This window comes from Xenopus laevis, chromosome 9_10L (genome assembly GCF_017654675.1).
Source record: "Xenopus laevis strain J_2021 chromosome 9_10L, Xenopus_laevis_v10.1, whole genome shotgun sequence".
Taxonomy (NCBI): domain Eukaryota; kingdom Metazoa; phylum Chordata; class Amphibia; order Anura; family Pipidae; genus Xenopus; species Xenopus laevis.
Window position 1 is genome coordinate 76,626,171 of NC_054387.1, and position 25,767 is coordinate 76,651,937.

Below are 25,767 nucleotides of genomic sequence, written 5' to 3' on the forward strand. Positions count from 1 at the left end.
GATGTGGGTGCTAATTTATTATCATGGGTGTAAAAATACAGTAACTAATAGCAACCATCCTACACTGTATTTTTAAAATATTTTTTATTTTAATAGTCTTTGCCTTTGCCTAATCTACATGTCTAACCAAATAGTCCTGATGCGATCTGGTCACTGGGCCTATAATCAAATCAGAATACGGGTCTATACAGAATCATGGAGTTGTTATGGTCTTTCCTGAATAAGAAGATTAGATTGGCTTTTCTCCTTATTTCATTATCAACAGTGCCTTCCTCATCTGGCTCCACACATTCTAAGAGAGATGGGTTGCTTTCTACACTAGGTCTAGGCCCTTGCTGCATAAGCCAGGGCATATGAGGGGGCCTCGAGCCAGAGGCTTCCTCAAGGGTACTGGCACACAGGATGATTTGTTGCACATGGTAAATCTGCGCTACTGTGGGCAAAAATAGATGTGCCGTGCAGTTGCGAGGCAACTTCATATATTTCTATGTTTTCCCACTGGAGATTTATTCATTGCCGTGGGAGGGAAACTTCAGATATTTTGACACTCATGGTAGCACAAATTTATCCTGGGAGACAAAACATCCAATGTGCTGTACCCTCTTAGATAAAGCAGTTTTTTAACTTTGTTCAGCAAAAAATAAGATGTCCCTGTGTTTTATTTCAATGATATATTATTAGAACCTCAGTTTTTTAGAATTGCATTGCTGCAAAAAGGTTCATTAACCACCAGAACATATCTTTAGATCACTGAAGCCTTAACTGGATTAATTAGCACTATTATGCAATTAAGAAAGCTTAGAAAGGCAAAGAAAATTTTTTAAATAAATAACTTTATGAAAACTACTTTTTTTTCTAGCAGGGGAAAGCTAGCCCACACTTAGTAGAAGAACTTTTAAAGATAGGGAAACTTATTATATTGGTATCTGTTTAATGAAATATAGTCAGACGTTAATGGTTACATTATCTCTGAATACTGAGCTTTTATTAGGGTATAGAGGATTGGGATGTGATACAATTAAAATATGCTTTGCTATCTCTAAGTTTTCTAATTCCACTGAGAGGGAGATATATTTCAGTCTCGGCAATTTTATCTGCCCACCAACACCAGAACCTGGTTTCATACTGTCTTTAAAATTAGATTATTCTTTTCCTTGATCCAAACACAAAAAGATTAATCTGTCCTCTGAAGGTATTTAATCAATCCACTAGTGAAACAGTTATCTATTCTTTTTTTAACTCTTTCATGTTGAGATAAATATGATGTTGGCAGTTCCCTTGGCTTTATGAATTCTCAGTACAATAATACATTTATAACAGGCAAATTATAGGCGATAAAGCACAAATGTTTGCTAATATTACATTGGAATAATTATGGTTATGGCTTAAATATTGATAGGTTTACCTCCTTAATTTAATCCACTGGACATTTCTGGGTCACTGAAGTTTTAGCTTTGGCGTTTTCTGTAAAATCTTATTATCTGCCTTTCTGTATTAATGTTGGTTGACTTTCTTTAGGACCAAGCACTAGGATGTCATTGATGGATGGTGATTCCAAAGTTTATTCTAGGCCAGGTTCCATTTCTAAGGTCTAGAGATATTTTTTTATTTTGGAAAAGGACAGAAGAATTGTGCATCTGTTTGTATTTCCCCCTGAAAATGTAATGAATATTGAGTTTCAGCCCTCAAAGAGAAGGATGCAGCTGTCACTAGTCTCCCTAAGCCTTTCTATATGGCCTTCAGTTGGACAAGTCTACCAACGTTTAAACCACAAAACTTGGCTCCAGGTGCTGGGTCAAGCAGGCAGAGGTTTGGTGGGAATATGCTAAATTTTCTCCTGGTTTCCTATCGATGATGGCCTGCTGTCACTGGACTTTCTTGTGACCCATGATGTCACCATAGGTATATGGATAAGTTGGTTGCAGGTGGCATTTATTGGCCAGTATCATTGCTGCATAAAATTACCATTTCAATTAACAGATACAGAGTATTGATCATACCTTATCTCCCCTTCTTTTTTATTTATCCCACAGGTGTAGTCCTTTATTCAATAACTGGAAAAAACTTCCCCTTGCCTGTATTGTTGTGCTAGCTAGCTATCTTATTTCCTTATCTGAAAAACATATCCTTTAATTTACATATTATTCAACCTGCCGGCTCATTCCACCAATTTATGCAAATCCCTTAGCTCAGATAAGTCATCTTAAGCCGACTGTATTACTTGTGGTTTTAAAGAAGCCCACAAATAAAATAATACATATAATTAGTAGAACAGCAGTTCATAAATGGCCAAAATAAGATTTCCACTGATATTTGTTGACATGTAAGATCTAATTGGTGGGTCTCATACTATCAATCCTGGTGGCCCCTAGTTAAAGCCGATCCCTGACTGGGCCCAACTGCTCCAGCAGGCTTAGTATCGGAGAAGAGACCTGAAGACAAAACTTGACATTGATGATCTTGTTTAGTTAACTCCAATAGATGGAGAAGTGATAAATCACACATAGTAGACAATTACATTTTGGGCTCTGGTTCTTTTGTCAATAGTTTTTCAATAAGCGATAGCATTAATGGTCCTCTGAGATGGAAGTTTACTTTTATCTAACAGAAGAACTCGCCGAACAAGCTTTGTTTATTTGAACCCGAACCAGATAATAAAAAGAATTTTATTTCCCATTCTCTTTTACATACACATTTCAGCAGCTTGACTTGTCTCCCCTGTGGTTTTAGAATGTATTTCTGGTTTTCAATTTCCCTTTCATACTGATGAGTGGTGTAGAGTTAGGCTCCTGGGAACACTGTCTGACAGCCAAGCATTTCACTCTTAGCTTAAGGGAATGCTTGGTGTGACATGCGCAAGGAGGGGGTAGGAAAAGTGTAGGTAAGTCAGAAAAGCTCGGTGCAATGTCACATAAGTCTCACATACTGAAGCCCTACTAATGGTCAGTTAACATTAACTAGCATTATATAAGGGGGGGGGACTGTGTTGATCTACAACTCCCAGAATTATAGACTGCCAAAGGCCACATGGATCTGCTGCCCCTATTGTTAAATTCGTTTAACTTATGCTCAAGTACCAAATCTTGTACTCTATGCCTGCATGGAGATTATGGGGGGAATGTAATTAAAAGTTGCAAGCATTATTTAAAATGGCGCATTTTTGCTAAGCAAAGGTTTAGCATTAACACCTTCTCTGCAGTTTCATTAAATATTTTGTTGTGAAATGTTATTACATCTACTGCGAACGTTCACAAAAATTATTTGGTCGAAAAACTTGGATGGAGTCATTGAAGTCTTTAATCAGCCAAAAAGATGCAAACATCTTTGATAACATTCGCAAGCGTCTTTGCGCAAGTTTTTTTTTGCACTAGCGAAACATATTACATCCCCCCATGTGGTAAAATGCTCTGTATGCACCCTCAACCTGTTGTTATTGTGTATTTATGACAGTATTGCTGCAACTGCAGTATCATAAAATACAATTCAGTGTCACTGTGGGGGTTTATAAGCTGTGATTTTAGTGCTCATGCCTAAAACTTTGCAGTAAAACTTTTATCAGCAAACTGTATCTGATACATCATTGCTTGGAAATTCAGCATCACAATTACTCACTGGCAGTTTTTTTCCAGACTTGCACAATTAGATGCTATTTTGTTTTTTGTGGCCTTTGTATCCTGATTGTGTTTGTGTGGGTGTTTGATAGTACCTATGTTTGTCTTGGCCATGTTTTGGCAGAGTCATACGCTAATCTTCCATCATGGATATTATTAGCAACACAAGCTGCAATTAAATGTCTGCCCCTAGCCTTAAAGACTGTCCTTTCTTCCTGTAGCAGTTTTTAGTTTTCATAGTCCAAATGGCAGTGAAGGCCCTAGCCAAAACACTTCAGGCTAGGGCCTTCACTACATGGAAGATTTCCCAGGTGGAGTAGTATAACTACAACTCTCACGCTATTTTGCTACACCAAATAGAAATAATGTGCGCCAGGAGATTCTTGTGATAAACCAAACGACAATTGATAAAAAAATTTTTGTACAAGACAAATGAGTCCAGCCTTTACTTACAGAGGTACAAGGCATACATAATGCCACACAGCAGGCTGAAACAGGTTACAGCACACAGCAGAGAACACTGACTCCCATCAGGCAAGGTAGTCAGGTAGTACATCCATTTTCTTCTGCAATATACTTCAGAGTGGTCCGGTTCCCACCCTGTGTAGTGGTCAGGGAGAACACCTTTCTAATCCTGACACCCTATCCACTGTGGCCCCTTCACTCTAGGCAATTCAAAAGCCTTGGGAAGCTACTCCCTACTAAAATCCTCGATGGAGCTCCAACTGCTCTTACTATCTGCCTAAAGCTGGCCATAGACCCAAAGATCCGATTATACGAATCATCGAACGACCAGACTTCCCCATCTCCCGACCTGCCACTAACCATTCTGATCAAATAAAGTAGAAAAGAACAGATCGGCCGATGTTCTACCCCTGACAGCAATCGTACGAAAGTTATGTCCGACAAAAGCTAGTGACAGTCTCCCACTGAAAATCGTACGATCGGCAATACTGATATTATCGGCAGGCGACAGAAATCTTTTAACCTGTCCGATCGACCGATCTACGCCGGACGAAAAATGATGGGACTCTCCACACACACCCTGAAAATCAAACGAATCCTCGATACGTACGATCAGATCTTTGCGTCTATGGCCAGCTTTACTCTCCTAGAGTCTAAGAACGGAACTAACCCTGTTAAGCTAACCTCATTCACGGACCCTGCTCCCCGATTTATACACTAGAGGACCTAGTCCCTCTAGGCACATAGCTTTTCTGGGCCTTGCTGTACCCAGGCTCCCCTGGGCACACCCAGTTAGATCAGCATCCAGCGGCCAAAGAGGAAGATCCACCCCTTCTCACTCACTTTACCAGAGTGTGTCAGGATGTGGCCACAGCGCCTCCTGGCCAATAATACATCTTTACAAATTACCTCTAGCTACATGGGAATCTTCCCAGCAACTAGGTAGATCAGGAAGTAAAAGGAATTAAAGCTGTAGGGGCACATTAACCCTGTGGGTCCCTACAGTAATATATCAATAAAACTGCACCTACATTTCTACATGTTGTTGTAATCAACCCTGCCTCCTGATATTGTCAGTGCACTGGGAGAAGTGTACATAGGGCAGCATTTTAGCGTTGCATGTTGGTGTTGTGAAAGGGGTTGTTCACTTTTGAGGTAACTTTTAGTGTGATGTAAACAGTGATATTCTGAGACCATTTGCAGCTGTTTTTAATTTTTTATTATTTGTGTTTCTTTAGTTATTTTGCTTTTTATCTGGCAGCTTTTCAGTTTGCAATTTCAGCAATCTGGTTGCCACTGTCCCAATTACCCTAGCAACCATGCATTGATTTGAATAAGAGGCTGGGATATGAGCAGGAGAGGGCCTGAATAAAAAGATGAGCAATACAATAAATGTGTAGCCTTAAAGAGCATTTTTTAGATGGTGTCAGTGACCCCCATTGGAAAACTGGATTATTTAAAAACTATATAAAATAAATACCAATTTAAGAGTTGCTTACAATTGGATATTCTATAACTTTGTTAACTTAAAGGTGAACCACCCCTTTCATGATGAATATGCACCAACAGTTATTCAGTTCATGACTAATGTACTACAGGCAATAAACAGCTGACACATTGCTTTTATATTAAATTAACTGTTTTTAGTTTACATGGGATTGCTTTGTCGCTCCAATTAGCCCATCTTAAAGATGTCAGTGCCACAGGCCAGTTCCTTTATGATCAGAATGTTTGATAGACATGTGAAAACATGTGTTCTGATTGGTCTGTCCCTGACATAAATCAGTGTAAAGGTAAAATGTTGACTGAGGAGCAATGATTCACCAGTTTGAGCAAAACAAGTTAACTAGCAGTGTGGTATATAACTGGCTGAACTCTACTACTGGTAGCTCAATAGTTGTATGATTTACTACCACAGTGCCTCTGAACTGTACACACTGCTTCTATTCTACTGTATGTTTATCACAAAAACAGTATGTTACCACTATCTTCCATTGTTTGGAGATTTGTTTTGGTATTACATCACATAGTGACTGGAGTCAATTCTTTTCCATCTGGATCAGTTACGATATAAGATATATATATATTTCCTTTACTCTGTTCAGGAGTAATTTTAAGGCGTGAGCCGGACTGACTTCCTCGGCAAATGCTGGCGTTTCCTCTCTGAAAACTATTTTGTGATGTGCCCTCAGGAAGTGCTAAATTCTTCCAAGTTCCGCTCTAGCTGTTTTAAAATATCTGCAATTGTTAATGTTCCATAAAAGTGGATGCCTTTCTGCAACACAAAGCTAAAAGCTGAAAAGTGTGAGGATCTTCTCCAGTGTGTAGGCACTGAAATTGTGAATATGTTTTGTCCAAAGTATTTCTTCAATCCCTTTTAACATTCTTGCTTGCCATCTTTGCATTCTGTGAACATAAAATTCAAATCATAGCTAAGAAACAGGAACGTTCTTCTGCATGTTTCCAGTGATCACATGAACAATACCTGTTATGCTGCCTACAGGCCCAGATTTCCTTCTTCGGGACCCATAAGCTGCCAGGTCCAATTTCGCACACTCCCATTCCTCCCCCTCTCCATATATTAAAGGGATACTGAGGAAAAACTATTTTTTCAAAATGAATCAGTTAATACTGCTGATCCAGCAGAAGTCTGCACTGGAATCCATTTCTCAAAAGAGCAAACAGATTTTTTTTTATTCAATTTTGAAATCTGACATGGGGCGAGACATATTGTCAATTTCCCAGCTGCCCCAAGTCATGTGACTTGTGCTCTGATAAACTTCAATCATTCTTTACTGCTGTACTGCAAGTTGGAGTGATATCACCCCCCCCCTCCCTTTCCCCCCCAGCAGCCAAACAAAAGAACAATGGGAAGGTAACCAGATAGCAGCTCCCTAACACAAGATAACAGCTGCCTGGCAGATCTACGAACAACACTCAGTAGTAAAAACCCATGTCCCACTGAGACACATTCAGTTACATTGAGAAGACAAAACAGCAGCCTGCCAGAAAGCATTTCTCTCCTAAAGTGCAGGCACAAGTCACATGACCAGGGGCAGCTGGGAAATTGACAAAATGTCTAGCCCCATGTCAGATTTCAAAATTGTATATAAAAAAATCTGTTTGCTCTTTTGAGAAATGGATTTCAGTGCAGAATTCTGCTGGAGTAGCAATATTAACTGGTGCGTTTTGGGAAAAAAACATGTTTTCCGATGACAGTATTCCTTTAAGGGGCAGGTTTATCAAGGGTCGTATTAAATATTCGAATTTTCAAGTTTTTTAATGTCCAAAACTGTCAAATTCGACTAGAGAATTGTTAAAATTAGATTCAAGTTTTTTTCTAAAAATTCGAATTAGATTTTTGAAATTAGTCATACAATGGTACAGTTTTATTACTACAGGGAAAAATAAAATTAATTGAAAAATCTGACTTACTTGATTAAAATGAGTCTATGGTCGACTTCCTCCCTGTATTTCTGAGTTCTCTGCATTACGAGTTTCCAGATTCCACACCTGTATATATCTGGGTGGTGAGATAATTGTTAAGACTGCCCACATCTACGGTTGTTGGGTGGTAATGACTGGACTTACGGCAGGGTGTGTAGTACTCCAACCAGACCAGATGATTCTTTGTCTTATTACCAGCAATGGATTTCCCTCCCGGGCGCCTCGAGGCCTTCAGATCCTAGCGCCCGATGTCGGCACGCACCATTGACCCTCCCTGCACAAGTGTGCGTCACAGCGCTGGGGAACGCTGCATTCCCCATACACTTAATGGCCTCGCCACAAATCCGGGCCTGCTTATTACTTCCTATAGTTATGAGCCTTTCAAAGAAGTTTTGGAATTTTTGGACATTTTGGCTTGAACCACTATGTATATTCAATCTAGAACCTGGGTTCCAGTTGGGAAGGCTGTTACAGTTCCATAACATCTGTAAAGGTGTCTACACAGGGACCAATTAAACCTGACAACTAAGCCCTTCCAGACTGAATTGGCAGCTTATTGACCCATGTATGGAGCCCTGCCAACATCCTGCCCTATCAATTTCAGATATATAGTGGGTACGTTAGATACCCTGTTGGGAGAGGACTGCATCAGCCCTCATTATGATCCAATCATTATTTCCAGAGGCCATGAATCTGATGATAATGGTTAGGTCCCCAATTGAGGAAAGATAGACTTGTTTGAAGACGAAAAAGTGGATCTTATAGTGATTTACACCATTACACCCTTCCCTAAAAAATCCAGGGCATTTAGAGGAGTTCTTATTTTTTTAATACATTTTGGGATTAGACTATTTGCCTTTCTATTCTGCCGTTCTCTAGTCTGAAATGTGAAATGTAGCAGCATAAAAGCAGTGTCAACACAACATAAAAAATGCAATTACTGTTATTTTTAAAATGTGAAATACACTTTTCATATAGTATTGACTTCACTTAACTGGAACCTCCTCAAGTGAGTCCCTGTTAGACACCTTTACATATGTTATGGAACTGTAACAGCCTTGCCCAGCTGTTATGTTGTAGCCTGTGGGTGCAATGCATGTTCCTTAGTACAATTTTTTTGTGTGCAATTTTATAGAAACAGAGTATGTCTGTGCAGAGTTATGGGGAAGTCCTTGCAAGTACTGAATTATGCATCATATTCGCTTGGAAGATTCTGTGGTGTGTCCTGGAACTGTTAACACTTAGCATTTACAGGTGCAAATGGAAAGGAGGGCAACATTTATTATAGTCAAAAAATACAGAAGAAAGTGTATCTTAACTGATTCTGTGACAGGGTCCTATTTACCTTGTTACTTCCAGAAACTGTAGAATCTATGGCACTGAATGATGATACGTTTATGCGAACACCATAAATTTTAGAGCGTGTAGGACCTACCAATACACTGTAAGAGGGGAAATTAAAAAAGCCTAAAAAGCCTAAAAGCACAGCCGTGTCTTTCTTAGGCGGCCAACAATGAGATGTGCGAGAACATAAGCCAACAACCAAAGTCCACCAGGCCAGGTGGCTATGAACCACAAGCAAATGATTTAGCCATTGACCTATGACAGTAACCAAGCTCTGCCCCTTTACCTTAAACCTTACTATTAATACAGTGTGAAAAAAATGGAACCGAAAGGGACCTGATGACCCAACGTAGAAGGCTCCAGTTATATTGACCCAATAAGATATTTGCTTTCAAACAGCATAACTACAAATGCAACTTGTTACTGGGTTAGTGAAAATTTACCAAACTTTATTTCATTGTAGGCAAAAAAGGCTACAATCTGCCATTTTGCAGTTTACACACTGCCATCTGCTCTTTTCACGTAGCCACAGGTCTCTGCTCTCTATTTCTTTCTGAAGCATAGAGACTTGACTGCGTTCATCAGCATTGTATTGGTAAAGGGGAAGGAGGCACGCAGGCTTCCCCTCTCCTGTCCCCCAACTTGCATGTCATTCGGATGTGTAAAGGTGGCCATAGACACACAGATCCTATCGTACGAATCGAGGATTCTTACGATTTTCGGATCGTGTGTGGCGTGTGCCGACATCTTTTCGTCCAACGGCACATCGCAATCGGATCGTTCGGCCGTACGGCCGAACAATCAGATTACCCCGGATATAGCCATGTTTGTTAATGGCATATCGGGGAAAGATCCGCTTGTTTGGTGATGTGGCCAAACGAGCGGATCTTTGCATCTATGGCCACCTTAAGTTAAGGAAGTACTTGTTTTTTTTTTTGGTTTATTTTTATAGGATGAGTTACCAAATTGCTGATAGCTTAAAAAAGATTCACAGAGCTCTTTAATATTTCATTTTGTTTGATTAATTGGGGATATATCTTTATTTGTTAGCGGTATGAAAAAATAAAAAGATGCAATTACAAAACGTAAATCAATTTACAGTAAAAAAAGTAAAATTTTTGATAAAAAAAACACAAAAACTGCACTTTAAAATTATCTAGTTTGCCAAAGCTTGTCAAGCACATCATATATATGTATATGCTAACGACGCAGGTCCTGGGATACCGACAGAGCACTGAGGGGTTACGTCACAGGTGCTGCAGCCGGAAAGCGATTCAGAGGTTCTGAATTATTTTGAGATTGCGGAACTACCTTGAACCCTTTTTGCATAGGGGAGTACTAAGAGGGAAACGATTGCTCTTATCGGTTTACAAACCTGCCCGAAGTACACAGAGAATTCCTGCACGAACCTGAGACACCGAGACTACCTATTGGTAAGCGAACATACTGATTATTATTACCGCCACGAGTATATGGGATCAATACAATAATAATGTTGGGACATCGGCGAGTGAGGTAGTACAGCAGCGCCGGGACAGTTGAATACACTGAGGGCGCAATATTGCAGAGACAGTTGAGCACACTAAGGAAGGGAATTGACCGCTTATTTTGGAAATTTCTAACCTTTAGGTTCAAGAATATAACTTATACATGTACCCCACAATACTCTTGTAACATACTGGCTCCTGCACTGTGGACTTGATGAACACACAGGTTCTGACGGCTATGCTTTTCACCGATACTTTGTTTCTGTTGTGGGTTTATTTGTACATGAATTTGGACCCTGTCGAAATGTTTCCATTAACTCAGGGGTGCCCAAACTTTTTGCAACTAGGGCCAGATGTGGTGAGGTGAAAATGTGTGGGGGCCGACATTCAGCCTGATATTCTTTGAACCATTAATATTTAACTCATTTAAACAAGGAATCGCATAGCCGTAATATTTTGGCACATTAGTGAAATGATCTGGCACTTGGTCTATACTGCTGCCTGTGTGCTGAAGGTGTTAGTAATAGACATGTACTGGCACATAGTGACGCCATACTTCTTTAATTTACTGTACAGGCATATCAGTACGTCTATTGACACTTTCAGCCCTAAAGAAGTATGCGAAAACAGCACGTCTCTACGTGCCAGTATGTGTCTATTGCTAACACCTTCAGCACACAGGCAGCGGTATAGACCAAGTGGCAGATCATTTCACTAATGTGCCCAAATATTACTGCTATGGGATTCCTGAACGCACTGTGCTGGGGGGCCGCATTATTATTAATTTCATGATGGAGGCTGAGGGCTGGTGTAAATTTGAATACGGGCCGCAATTGGCCCCCAGGCTGCACTTTGGACATGCCTGCATTAACTACTTAGTATCATCACATGCAACACACAGAGGTTTATTATATGTTTTAGTAGATCTTGTACATATTAGAGAGGATTTGGTTTATTTACCTTATGAGAGGTTTGTGATTGGCTCATTTCAATAGTGTATAGGTATTTATTAAGCAATGAATTGGCGGCATGTCACATATCCCCTGCCTGACCCCCCCCCCCACACTTGTCATTTCCTGTATATTAACCGTTTTTTTTGTGCAGTGTTGTATCACTTTGAGAAAGGCTGGTGTTCCAGCCGAAACAGCAGTTTTTTTGCCCACATTACTTACATTTTTTACACCAACACCATGACACAATGTTTCACATCTTTCATCTATAACTATATCCTGTTTCATAATGTCAAAGAGATATTAGTTGTTAAAATACACATTGATTCTAGAAATTGGTCCATAGAATATCCACATTGGAATTATCCTGTTCATTAGTTCATCAATAGAAAGCGGACTAAAGTGTCCAATTCATGGATCCACCTAGATTCCCTTTGTACCAACTGTAGGTCCCTATTACCCCCTCTGCGCAGTACTGGTACATAATCAATTATCATATGGCGGAACTGTGGTAAAGAATGTCTCTGTTGTAGCCAATGTCTCGCTACCGGTTGGTCTGCCTTGCCACGAAGCTAAAGCAATTCTTATGGCGCTCCTGTGATTGTTCATTCGTTCCCTATATGTAGTGGCCGATTTACCTTCATAATAGAGGCCACAGGGGCACCATGCCATATAGACCACATGATCAATAATACATGTGACCCGGTGATTAATATAAAATTTTGATCCAATCCTTGGATGTGAAAAAATGTACTTATTCTTCTAAGACCTGCGAGTGCGATCTCTATCATTCTTATATATCTACTACCACCAAGGACTGCACCCAGGCGATCATGATTTCCTTATCAAGAGTGCCGGTTTTCTTCATATATATATATATATATATATATATATATATATATATATATATATATATATATATATATATATATATATATATATATATATATATATATATATATATATATATATATACATATATATATATATATATAGTATCTATACATATATATATATATATATATAGTATCTATACATATATATATATATATATATATATATATATATATATATATATATATATATATATATATATATATATATATATATATAGTATCTATACATCCTTGTTCATTCTGTTCATTCATAAACAAGTAAAAACATAATTCAAACAACTGAAATACAGAAATGTATAACTGCCCTGGAGATATGAATCTATCAATATCCCATGTAGGCAGCCCACACTCACTTCATCCTCATGACTGTCTCATGTCTGCCCCAAAAATTCTTTCACATTTATTAGTTCTCTCTCACCCCATCTTCAGTAAGGTTGTTTTGTGTATAGCTTTCCTTTCCATAGCTCTAAACTCAACCAAGAAATTACAGGATTCCTTCATCTCTAATTCATTTTGTAGTTAATCACTAAACACCCTTATTTGCAACCGACTCCTTGGGCTAATGAACTACACTCTGTGCCTAAATGTCTACACAAATAAGCAAGACTCAGCTTCACAAACCAAAGAGAAGGTCTTAGTCAGATTTTCTTTATTATTTAAGAAATCAAAGTGTCTGGCCAAATAACAATCTCATTTTAGCATGTATTTAGTTTCATACCAAGCTTCAAGAGAACAGTATTTATTCAGGAGCTGCTTCATTAGTCTAATAAATTGTATGGCATTGTCATGTAAAGGAAGAATTACTAATGTCTACAATGCAACTCAAAGATATTTTCCTATGTGATACTGAATATTGCCTTCAAAGCAGTATTCTCATTTGATTCTGTATGTCAGCCACCAAAGTACTTTACAATGTTTTTTTTGTCCAGAACTAAAGTACAATACATTCATAACTGTAAATGTCCATTTATTATGAATCTGGCCATTTATTATGTATCTTCACCTATTTATCTGAATCAGTATAAACTGCAATATACACATTGTTTTATCAAAATTGGCATGTTGAGGTGGGGATTCATTGTTCTATTATATGTATTTTATTTGTATTTATAAAGCGCTACTTTTGTTTTCGCTGTACAGTACAAGGTTATATTCATAGAACAGGCACTCAAATGGAACGATCCTCCACACAGTTGTATAAACAAATTTAGTTTATCCAATATCCATGGCACAGCCTTACGCGTTTCGTATCAACACTGATACTTAATCACAGGCACCATGATTAAGTATCAGTGTTGATATGAAACGTGTAAAAGACAGTGAGTACCCCCCCCACCTTTAGTGTACAAGTGATTTTGGGCAATTTCAAGGGAAGTTAACCCTATACTATTCAAGAGTGAATTTAAGCGGGTTAAAGGAAATCTAACCCTATCTCACTACTACACTGGTGAAAGGAAAAACATTTTTTCTGAGCAAATAATGAAAGAGGAGCACAAAAAGGTGTTACAAAGAAAGTAAAAAAATACTGCACTATATAGATATCATTTTTCTTGCTGTCTTTCCTCAAGCTTTTTAGGGAGCGCTATTTCATTATTCTTGATTATTTAACACACCAGTACTGTGCCAACTCTTCCTTCTCTATTCTGGGAGGAAGTGAAGGTCCATTCTGTAGCAGTTTGCATCCTGCCCAAAATTTTGCAAAGCACCCATTTGATGTGCCGTTATCTTTACAGTAGGAAGAAAAACCTGCAATGACCGCCATCTTCTCTCTCTCTCTCTCTCTCTCTCTCTCTCTCTCTCTCTCTCTCTCTCTCTCTACTCTCACTTTAAACCACTAAGCCCTGTTCCCACACACCAATACTGAAAATGCAGACCTGTGCAGCAGAGTTGCCAGCCATCATGATTGGTCACTTGCAGTCCACTGCTCTCTGGCAGCAATCACCAACAGAGGCAGATGTGCACTTAAAGAGATACTGACACCAGAAAGTATACTTTTTTTTAATATCATCAATAATATTGTCCTTGCATCAGTATTTTTTCTTTAACATTACCTATCAGATTTCCAATGTTCCTCTATGAGAGGGCTGCCATATTTGTGCAGTAGTAGTCCATTAGAATTACAAACTCTGATTGACAGGTTGAGAAGGGACAGTCATGTTAGCAAAACAGTCAGGTATAGAAACTTTACAATTTCTTACAAAAGCAGACCTTTCAGAAAAAAAACAATCATGTCCTATAGGTAACTTAATGTACGTTAACATTTTGAAGAGTAGTTTTTTAGTGTAAGAATCACTAGAAAGAATAAAACCCACAAGTAAAGTGGTGACCACCAACCCCACTACTCAGCCATTCTGGGGTGTCCTTACTGCATTTTGGGGTTGGGGAGGAATGCAGTAGTCCCCTTTGTAAACCTTGCCTTTAGCTCTCCTTTACACATATTGCAGTGTCAAGAAGCAAAAAATAACATCTTAAATCATCACCTATAAATGGCTTGCCTTCCTTTGTCTTGTGGTTAGCAGATCTGCCTTACTGTGGTAATTACGTGACGTATATTCATGCAGTGTCTTTCAAACGTAATGATCTGAAATGATACTAGAGTATACATCACCTGACACACAACCATTGCTAAAGTGGATCACACAGAGCCCACTCTGCCTCCCATTCAGCCCATCTCAGTGCCAGCTTAACATGTGCAACAGGAAACAATTACTGAATGCGTATAATACAGAGCCGACATCTCTCTTACAATTACTCAGCAGAAGGTGCTCCAGCTGTCTGGCAAAATTTTTTTGTATTGAGGTTTTACTGTAATTTTTCAGAATTATGTTAAACACGCTTAACTTCAATTACCCTAACATTCAGGGGCAATGTTTGCAAACTGATTCCTTTTTTTAGAAGATAGCATTAAAGTGCCACTATAGCAGAATTCTGCTGCGTACAGGAAAATATGCATACTTACATAGCTTAATAGTAGCTCTCTGTTCAGCATTTTCTAGGGAATTTTCTCTGCTTTGGAGAGTTCCTTAGCCCCTTCTCAGCTGACTACTCCCTCTGTAAGAATGTGCCCATATGAACTGCTAATCCACTGACCTGATTTCTTGTTTTTTGGGGGATTATAATGCAATAAAAGGCATATGGTAGATGATAAGGAATATTTTGTACTATTAGAAAGGAGGCATACTTTAAGGCTGATTGACTTGCTAATTAGTTCTAACAAATGTAAAAGAATTGCATGCAAGCCAGCTTCATGATCAGTCAATAAAATATGTAGAAATAAAATATTGAGTTATATTGTATACTGTTACCCCATGTTTTTGGAACTTTCTCTGCAGAAACAGTGGCCTTTGGAAATTCCTGAAGTTGGCATAGCACAAGTAGTTGAAGGGTTTTTGCATTAGGGCAGTGTAGAAGGTGATCTTTGTTTGGAAAAACCAGTGACTTTTGAATTTCCATAAAAGAGAGTGGAAGTAGAACCATATAGGTTAGGGAGATACAGTGCCGGGCCAAGTCGGCCAGGCGCCCCAGCAACCTGGCCAACTACGTCGCCCCCCTGCTATATTGAAGAGCGCCGATGATGCGCGACTGCGCGTGCACCAATGACGCGTGACTGCGCATGCGCCGATGATGCTACTGCGCCGATGACACGCGAACGTGCCCAGAGGACATGCGAATGCGCATGCGCAGAGGACGCGCACACTCGCAAGCGGAGAAAAACTTCTGCCACAGCTTCTGGAACTAGGGGTAGGCGTCGGAAGAGGTAAGAGCCTGGCGCCCCTCCACCTTTGCGCCCTAGGCACGTGCCTCTTCTGCCTACCCCTAGTTCCGGCCCTGGGGATATAAGGGCTAAAAGGAGGCAAAGAGCCCTTTGTAAAGGGGTTGTTCACCTTTAAATTACATTTATGGTATGATGTAGAGAGTGCTATTCTGAGATAATAATTTGTGATTTTAGAGTTACAGTATTAAGCTTTTTATTCAGCAGCTCTCCAGTTTGCAATTTCAGTTATCCAGTTTCTAGGGTTCAAATTACCCTAGCAACAATGCATGTATTTGAATATTAGATTAATATATAGAAGAGCTCCTGCAGGCCTGGATTTGTGGGCAGGCCACAAAGGCCCTGGCCTAGGGCAGCAAATTGCCAGGATTCACAAAATAAACTGGTATATTTACCCTTGAAACTATTTTTTCGGCATCTTTCGCCCTTGCTTCCATCCCAAGCACGATTCAATCAATGTAGAGTGTGGGTAAAGAATACCATAAGGCGCAAAATCTGCTGCAACACCAACACACAACATGTTTCGAGCTCAGTGCTCTTTTTCAAGTGTATACCAAAACACAGTGACAAAATCTATAAATACCCTCGACCCCACCCCCTTTGCATTTCATTGGTTAGACGGCCATTGCTGGGAGGATTTTCAGCCTAGCCATCTCCACGTAGTATGAAAGTCCATAAACAATGTCTGTATGGGGGTCAATCCATTCCAAAGTGATGTGGTCCATCATGTACAATAATCCAGAAAATTTCCAGGTGGTGTATGCTAAAAAACATTAGTGAATAAAGTCCATTATACACTTAACCCCTGCACTGCCCTTCCTTGGGCCTGCTAGAGTCACTATTAGCTGAACACCAGTCATGTAAAAGTTATGCTATAGCTCAAATGGCTACACAAATATAATATGTTGCTAAATCATATTCTGCAAACATTGTAACAATCGCTACTACTTAAGCTGCCATTATTAAATGTAACATCTTATCATACTACATGTATCTTACCATACAGATGGTTTCAATAGTTCAAAGGCAGCTTTATCTGTTAAAAAAAGGAAACAAAATTAGTATCCAAACTACAAGAAACAAGCCATACTCCAGTGGTGATTTACACCTAGTGGTTCCATTGCACATAGCCTTTTTATCCATAGAGCTTCTTTTTGTAGCAGTATTCTTTTTTTATCACCTCCTCTTTGTGGTTCCTGTACCACTTCTAATACTTGCCATTTCAATTGTGACATATTATGTCTTATCTCGTTGAAGTGGCGTGAGACCGAGGTATCTGTGTAAGTCTTTGATTTAAAGTTTTTGATGTCACCCCTATATTCTTTTATTCAAGCCTTAATTTGCCTTCCTGTTTGGCTGACATATACTTTCCCACACGGGCATTTTAGCATATATACTACTCCCAAAGTATTGCAAGTGGCATAATGTTTTAAGTGGATATTATTGCCTTTGGTTGGATGCTGTACCACTGCCCCTTTAATAATTGATGAACAACAAACGCAATTAAGGCAAGGGTAAGTACCTATATGAGGTGTGCCTTTAAATATGTGCTCCGTTCTCTTTGGTGCAAACGACTCGGCTGGGCACAATATATCTCTTAAAGTGTTGCCTTTTTTGTAACTAAACATAGGGGCCTGTGTGCATAATTTGCCCAGGGTTTTATCTCCATTGAGTATTGGCCAAAATCTTTTTATAATTTTTTCTATGGGTTAACTTTGTTTCGAGAACTTACTCACAAAAGGTATTCTTTTGGATTTAACATTGTCATCATTATTTATTTTTTGTGACAGCAGTGTATTTCTAGGGACCTCAATTACTTTATTAGCATTGTTTATTAACAATCTTTCGTTGTAACCCTTGGCTTTAAACCTGTCAATCAGTGTGGACGCTGCCTCCCAGTATTTATCATCGTTAGAGGCTATCCGCCTAGCTCTCAAAAATTTTCCTTTTGGTATCCCTTCGATACACCTAGGATTGTGGAAACTGGAGACATTGAGTAAGTTATTTTTATCTGTGGCTTTCCTGTACAAATCCGTTGTCAGTTCCCCATTTTCTATTGATATTTTTACACCCAAAAAATTAATTGATCATTTAGAGGTTTCTATAGTAAATTTATTTGTGGGATATTGGCTATTGGCTTCAAACACCATTTCGTGGAACAGGGCGACATCCCCTTTCCAGATTACCAAGATATTGTCTACAAAGCGTAGGTATAGTAAGATATGCTCACTATATTTATGCATGTATTTGAATATTAGACTAATATATAGAAGAGCTCCTGCAGGCCTGGATTTGTGGGCAGGCCACAAAGGCCCTGGCCTAGGGCAGCAAATTGCCAGGATTGCAATGCCGCCCTCTGGCGCATCTGATCTAAGGACTTTTGCAGCGATGGGAGAAACTGCTACAGTGAAGAATTTGAGGGGGGTGCAAGTGGGTCAGGTGTGCAGGGGGGTAAGTGTGCGAGCCTGGGGGGGATGCAGGGACAGAGGGGGTACAAGTGCCCGGGCACACTTCTTTGTATAATGAATATAAAGATGAGTAACAATAAAATTGCTGCCTTGAAGAGCATTTGTTTTTAGATGGAGTCCGTGACCCCCATTTGGAAGTTGGGAAAAAAGTCAGAAGAAGAAAGCAAATAATTAAAAAACTATATAAAAAAAACAAAAACTACATATAGACTATAAAAAAGGCCAATTGAAAAGTTGCTTTGAATTAGCCATTTTATAACACACAAAGGGGCAAATTCACTAAGATTCGTAGTTGCGCTAGGCGTAACTTCGCCACACTTCACCAGGCGTAGTTTCGGCAGCGCTTCGCAAATTCACTAAAATCCGAAGTTGCGCTCAGGGGTAGCGTAAGGTTGCAAAGTTGCGCTAGCGTTGATTCACTAAGTAAAGCGAAGTTACGCTAGCGAAGGCTAATTTGCATACGGCACCAAATTCAAATTTCAATGGAGGAATACGTATCAGCACTACAAATGGCTAGAAAAATTTAATAAAATAAAAATTTTATTTTGCCCTACACATGTGCCCACTGTCTAGGTAAGTTGCCATGAGTCAGGAAATGTAGGGGGGAAGGAGGGGAGCCCCAAAAAATTTTTCGATCTTTTTCAGCCTATCACCCATAATGTAGAAAACACGCCAGCGTTTTTTGGGACTTAGAAAAAATTTTGCCTTTTTTTTGAAGCAATCCCTATCTACTCTATTGCGCTTCGCCTGGTCTGAGGTGGCGAAGGAAGTCTAGCGTAAAAGGTAGCGTTCAGTACACTGCGCGCGTTAGTGAATTTGCGTAGTTACGTCGCTAGCAAAATTTCGCCAGGCGTAAGGGTGCGAAGTAACACTAGCGAAACTACGCCAGCGTTCGTTAGTGAATTTGCGCAGTAACGAAAATGCCAAACGCTAGCGAAGTACCGCTAGCGTTCGGCGCTTCGCCGCTTAGTGAATTTGCCCCTAAAGGTTAACTTAAAGGTGTATCACTTCTTTAAAGGGATAGTTCACCTTCCAACACATTTTTCACTTGTTTTCAGATTGTTCAACAATACTTTTGTTCTTTTGCTTTCTATGTTTTATTTTTGACCATTTTTCCAATATTGAAGTTTAAAGTATTAATGTTCCTGTTTCTAGTGTTTCAGTACATTAGTTGATGCACTTCGCAACAGCATCTGTGGAATATTAGCAACACAGCTGCCTTTAACGAAACTCTGCTCAGAAGGGCCAAAGATAAGTAATGTACCTCGTTATGGAACAATTGAGAACAGTTTACACTGTAGGTGACACCCCCCCTACAGAAAGACATAAGAAATTGAAAAATTACAAATAAAAAACACAAAGCAACTGAAAAAAGTCCTAACTAGGAATGTCAAAATTCCTTTAAATGCAAGACATGCACAGAGATCCCCTTTAAAATAGAAGGTATTACCTGCCTTATGCTACACACATAGCACTGCCTTTAAACCAAAAAGCAAGATGCTTTAACCTTCACTTAAATGAACAGTTCAGTGTAAAAATAAAAACTGGATAAATAGATAGGCAGTGCAAAAAAAAAAAAATTCCTAATATAATTATGACCCATGTGACCCCCCTTGCATTAGACTAAGCCTCTGTAAACCTCCATTACTCTCTGCCTAGGAATTAGGGTTGAAATATGACAGAAGAAACTAAGAAGTTGTTTTCTTTCCCTCCTACCAACAGAATCAGTTTTATTTGGCATATGAGGTCAGTTAGGAATGGATATATATTTATAGACAATCAGTATAGCAGTGCTAAAAATGTGATATAAAGTGTTGTGTTATAGTTATTTTAGGTGAGCTGTGCAGTGACTAAGGGTCACAATGTTATGGCCTGCTCTGCTTTTGTGTAGGTGTAATTCTGCCATAATGCTATTATCCTGTCTCCATCAGAACCACATTAAATACAAGGTTTCCTCCCTCACCAAAGAAAAATAACTTTGTCAGTTTCAGATGTTACACAAGTTCAAGACCAAGTGTAGATTTAAGAGAGGTTGGACTGGGGAATTCAGAAGGTTTCCCAGCAGTTCAACCATTTTGGGGAGTTTGACAGCATTACTGTCTACTGATTTTCTCCTTTCCCATTCATTTTCTATGGGCTGCTGGTGTCCAGCACAACTCAGTATTAGTGCTGAACAAAAATACCCATCAAAATGGTTATTTCCTAATTAAAATGAACAATAAATCCAATACTCTTGTAACCTGGACACAATGGTTCCCCTAATTCCTTCTCGGCTATGTGTGCAAAAAAAAAATATTTTGTGTTCACATTTAAATTTGTGTGCTCAGTTTTTAAAAACGGTGTGCTCAAGTCACAATTAATAAATGATTTTGTATTTTCACACATAAGAATAAGAATAAAACTGAGTGGCAGTATTGTGCAATGCACTACTGACACACAGCTTGTTTGAGTTTAGGGGTCAGCGAGCTTTTCACCCAGCACAGTTTCACTGAGAAATTCACAGCTTTGGCGGATTGGGGAGATCAGGGCTGGGGGCTGGGCTTAGTGCCTTCACCTTTAGGCCCAGCACTGCAAAAGCCATAAAAAAATAAGCTACTTAAATCTATTTGTGAAAAAAATATTAAATTCAGTGCAGTGTAGTGGATGTTTTTGCAAAAGTAACAGTTCCCCTTTAACCATATGGATCCCATCATCCCTCCTATACCTCCTATATCACAATATGTGTGCAAAGACCATGTATGCAGATATCCATGCACAGCCAGTGTTCTCTGAGCTGTGATGGTTAATTTGCACACGTCAGCTCCCTATGCCTTTGTGTTCTGATTTCCCTGTGGATGGTACCATGAGGGAATTAAAGAAGTGAATATAATTGTGTTTTAATAGTGTGACAGCACAGCTGAGTTTTATACTTCTGGGCCGAGACAGATTTCTCACCCAAAAATAGACATGATTGTTCTTCCCTAATGATATCCAAGCCTTAAAGGGGAAACTCACCTATCTCAAATGTAGTAATCTGATACAGGTATGGGATCTCTTGTCTGGAAACCTATTATTTCTGAATTAAAAGAAGGCCATCTCACATAGAGCCTATTTTAAGAATATATTTAAAATATTTTTTAATGATTTCCTTTTCACTGTTATAATAAATCAGTACTTTGTACATGGTGGAAACTAAGCCTTATGGATAAATATTTTTAGCAGACTTATGGTATATTGATCTATTATGGAAAGTTCCCTTATCCAGAATACCACAGCTTCCAAGCATTCTGGATAATAGATCCTATACCTGTAGTAGTTAGTTATCAAAAAAAAGTAATCCACAAAATACAAAAAAATAATCCACTGGTCTTCAATTTCACTTTTTAATTATTTTTTTACTCTTCTGAAAATGAAAACTGCCAGTCAAAACAGTTCCTTTTTGATAGGCTCTGTGATTTTAGCAGGGACTATTTATCATGCTGTGTAAAACACTGGAGAAAAACATCACTGGTGATCAGATCTTTGCTTTTGTTTTGTAGGTGACTGTTGAAATCTAATTGCTGATTGGTTGCTATGGGCAACATCACCAGTGACCCACAGCATAATAAATAATAAAGTCTACATCGCGCCAATACAGAAGGCACAGATAAGCAATAATGCTTTATTATGAGAGAAGTCACTGGCATGGTGCTGTGGGTAATGGATATATAAGATCACATACAGTCATATGAAAATGTTCGGGAACCCCTCTCAGCCTGCATAATAATTTACTCCACTTTCAACAAAAAAGATAACAGTGGTATATCTTTCATTTCCCAGGAACATCTGTGTGCTGGGGTGTTTTTTGAACAAAGATTTTTAGTGAAACAGTATTCAGTTGACTGAAATTAATTTAAATGTGAAAAACTGGCTGTGCACAAATGTGGGTACCCTTGTAATTTTGCTAATTTGAATGGATGTAACTGCTCAATACTGATTACTGGCAACCCCTGCATTGGTTGGATTAGCTCATTAAGCCTAGAACTTCATATGCAGGTGTCCAATCATGAGAAAAGGTATTTGTGCTTGTGTATTTGTGCTTCTGTTTGACTCTCCTCTGAAGCGTGACATCATGGGATCCTCAAAGCAACTCTCAAAAGATCTGAAAACAAAGATCATGGTATCAGTATCATGGTTTGGGGGAATGCTACAAAAAGCTCAGAGGTTTAAACTGTCAGTTTCAACTGTAAGGAATGTAATCAGGAAATGGAAGGCCACAGGCACAGTTGATGTAAAACCCAGGTCTGCCAGGCCAATAAAAATACAGGAGAAGCCTATGCGGAGGATTGTGAGAATGGTTACAGACAACCCAAAGATCACCTCCAAAGACCTGCAAAAACATCTTGCTGCAGATGGTGTATATGTACATCATTGTACAATTCAGCACAATTTGCACAAAGAACATCTGTATGGCAGGGTGATGAGAAAGAAGCCCTTTCTGCACTCACACAAACACAAACAGAATGGCTTTTTGTATGCAAAAGGTCATTTAGACAAGCCACAGTCATTTTGGAATAAAGTGCTTTGGACTGATGAGAGAAAAACATAGTTATTTGGTCATAACAAAAAGCGATTTGCATGGTGGAAGATGAACACCGCATTCTAACAAAAACAACTGTAACCTACTGCCAAATTTGGTGGAGGTTCCATCATGCTGTGGGGCTGCCGCTGTTTGGCTAGTTCAATGACTGGGGCCCTTTTTAAAGTCAAGGGTCGGATGAATTCAACCCAATATCAACAAATTCTTCAGGATAATGTTCAAGCATCAGTCACAAAGTTGAAGTTACTCAGGGGTTGGATAGTCCAACAAGACAATGACCCTAAACACATTTCGAAATCTACAAATTCATTTATGCAGAGGGAGAAGTACAAAATTCTGCAATGGCTGTCACAGTCCCCCGACTTGAATATCATCAATGTGCAGGATAATTTGAAGCAGGCTGTCCATGCTCAGCAGCCATCAAATTAAACTGAACTGGAGAGATTTTGTATGGATGAATGGTCAAAAATACCACCATCCATAATCCAGACTATCAACAAAGGCTGTAGAAGGTGTCTAGAGGCTGTTACATTTGCAAAAGGAGGCTCAAATAAGTATTGATGTAATATCTCTGTTGCAGTGCCCAAATTTATGTACCTGTCTAATTTTGTTATGATGTACTGTATATTGCATATTTTCTGTTAATCCAATAAACTTTGTCACTGCTGAAATACTAATGTTTCCATAAGGCATGTTATATATTAAAAGGAAGTTGCTACTTTGAAAGCTCAGCCAATGATAAACAAAACTCCAAAGAAAAGAGGGGTTCCCAAACTTTTTCATATGACTGTAGCTGGGAGCATGTAGCAATAGTATTCATAACCCAAATATTTAGCTATTATTTATAAAATTTTAATGCTGGATTTATCCAAAGCTCACAGAATAAAAGGGATTAGAGTAGCTTCAAAGAATAAGGGACCATCTTATTTTGTAATCTATTCCTGTTATATGGGAGCACAAGTTGATGGTAGTGTCCAGCTGTTATAACAGATGTCTAATTCAATTGAACTTTGCCCTTTTAAAACCCTCTTGCTATAATGTGCCAGTAGCTGTGCTCTGTAAAGCATCTCATCAATGGCAGATATGTAGCAATAAAGCTTCAGTGCTTAGTGTCTAGTAGTGATGAGCGAAGCTGTCCTGTTTTGCTTCACCAAACAAATTGGGAACGCATTGGTCAACGGGCATTTTTTTCATGGCAACTTTTTCCATTCTGTGCTGAAACTTGGCATAAAATTCACAAATCGTGAAAATTGTCGTCTTAAAAGTCGCTCATGTCAATTTTGACGCTGGCGAATTTTCATGGGAGATTTGCGAATTTAAGAAATGCAGAAATTTGCTGCAAATTCGTGACAGCCAAATTTTTTCGCCCATCACTAGTATCTAGCAATGCTTGTCTGGGAGTTATGTGTCAAGTGGGGTAATTAAAGAAAGTATTGAGAAAGCACTGATTTTTGTCCTTTACATTGGTGTAGATTTATATGTATCAGATGCATTATGGGAAAAATCATGGTGATTGCCCTCAAAATTTGCTCACTACACTTGCGTTTGTTAATGACTCTTATATTGTCTAATTAGAGGCTTATAAACTAGCAAATAAATGATTAACATTCACAAGTTCACAAAAGTAAAAAAACAGCAAGTCAAATGTAATATTTGATTCAATGGTTCAATATTTGGCTGAATTTATTGCGAAGGATTCAGTATTTGGCTGAACCCAAAAGTGATGGATACATTGCATCCAGAACTGCATTGTCCCTTCTGATTTCCAATTGGTGCGCGTTTAATTGTCCATGCTCCACAGCTAGATTTCACAGCAGGTATCTGGTTGCTGGTAAAGGGTTTTGGAAATTTTGGGGTATAGTCATCCCACAAAAGCTGCAGCCCTTGTCATTGGCCCTTCATGCCTATATATAAAATACTGCCAGTAATGGAACTAAGGAGGGGCAGGCCGTGCAGCTGGAACCTCCCACCCCCCCTGAATGCAGTTTTCTGTACGCATCCTCATCGGCACCAGCGTCCGGACGGTCCAAGGGATCGCGATCGCACCCCCTGCACCCCCAGTAGTTACGCCCATGTATACTGCCTTGGTTGCATTCCTGATAAAGATATTGTGTAACAGGTGCCCAGAAATATCAGTGTTACCTCTATATGTAATCACACAACTTGTGACAGCAGTGCACACACGAAATAACATAAAGAATTATAGGTACACATATCATTTTACTACAAAGTGAGTATTTTCATGGAAGTATGATGAATAATTCAGTAGCTGCTTGGATCCACCCTCTGCTGTATGCATAGTGCTGAAAAAGCAGCACAGAGTAATATTTCAGCTATCATACAAAAATCAGTAGGTGGTGCTTTGTAGAAGTGTGCCTAATTTTCAAATGCAGCATACACCCTTGGAAGACCAAACTTTGTTCACGACTCCCCCTTAGCTCATAACAGTGTAACAGATATAAGATAACAGTGCTGTATTTGGAGTTTATATATATGTCCATGAATATTTAGGGGAGCAAATCAGTGTTCAACTCCAAATCTCTTACGCATAGCTTATCCCCAAACTTAACTCTAAATTGCCTTCAGGTTAAGCCCCCCGTTACTGATCCAGACCCCCAACAGCTTGATAGATTGCTGATTTCACTTTTGGTATCATTTACTTTATCAAGGGCTTTCACAGAGTTTTGTTTTAGTTCAATTCGTATCTATTACATGTTCAATACTCTGGGGCAAATTCAATAAAGGACGAAGCGCCTAACGCTAGCGTTA

At 39.1% G+C, this 25,767-nt stretch overlaps 1 protein-coding gene across 4 annotated transcripts in view; it reads left to right on the top strand.

Moving 5' to 3' along the window:
• The window catches only part of rapgef4.L (Rap guanine nucleotide exchange factor 4 L homeolog), a 153,018-nt gene that overhangs the window by 41,039 nt on the left and 86,212 nt on the right, over nucleotides 1–25,767 (top strand). The window lies entirely within an intron of this gene.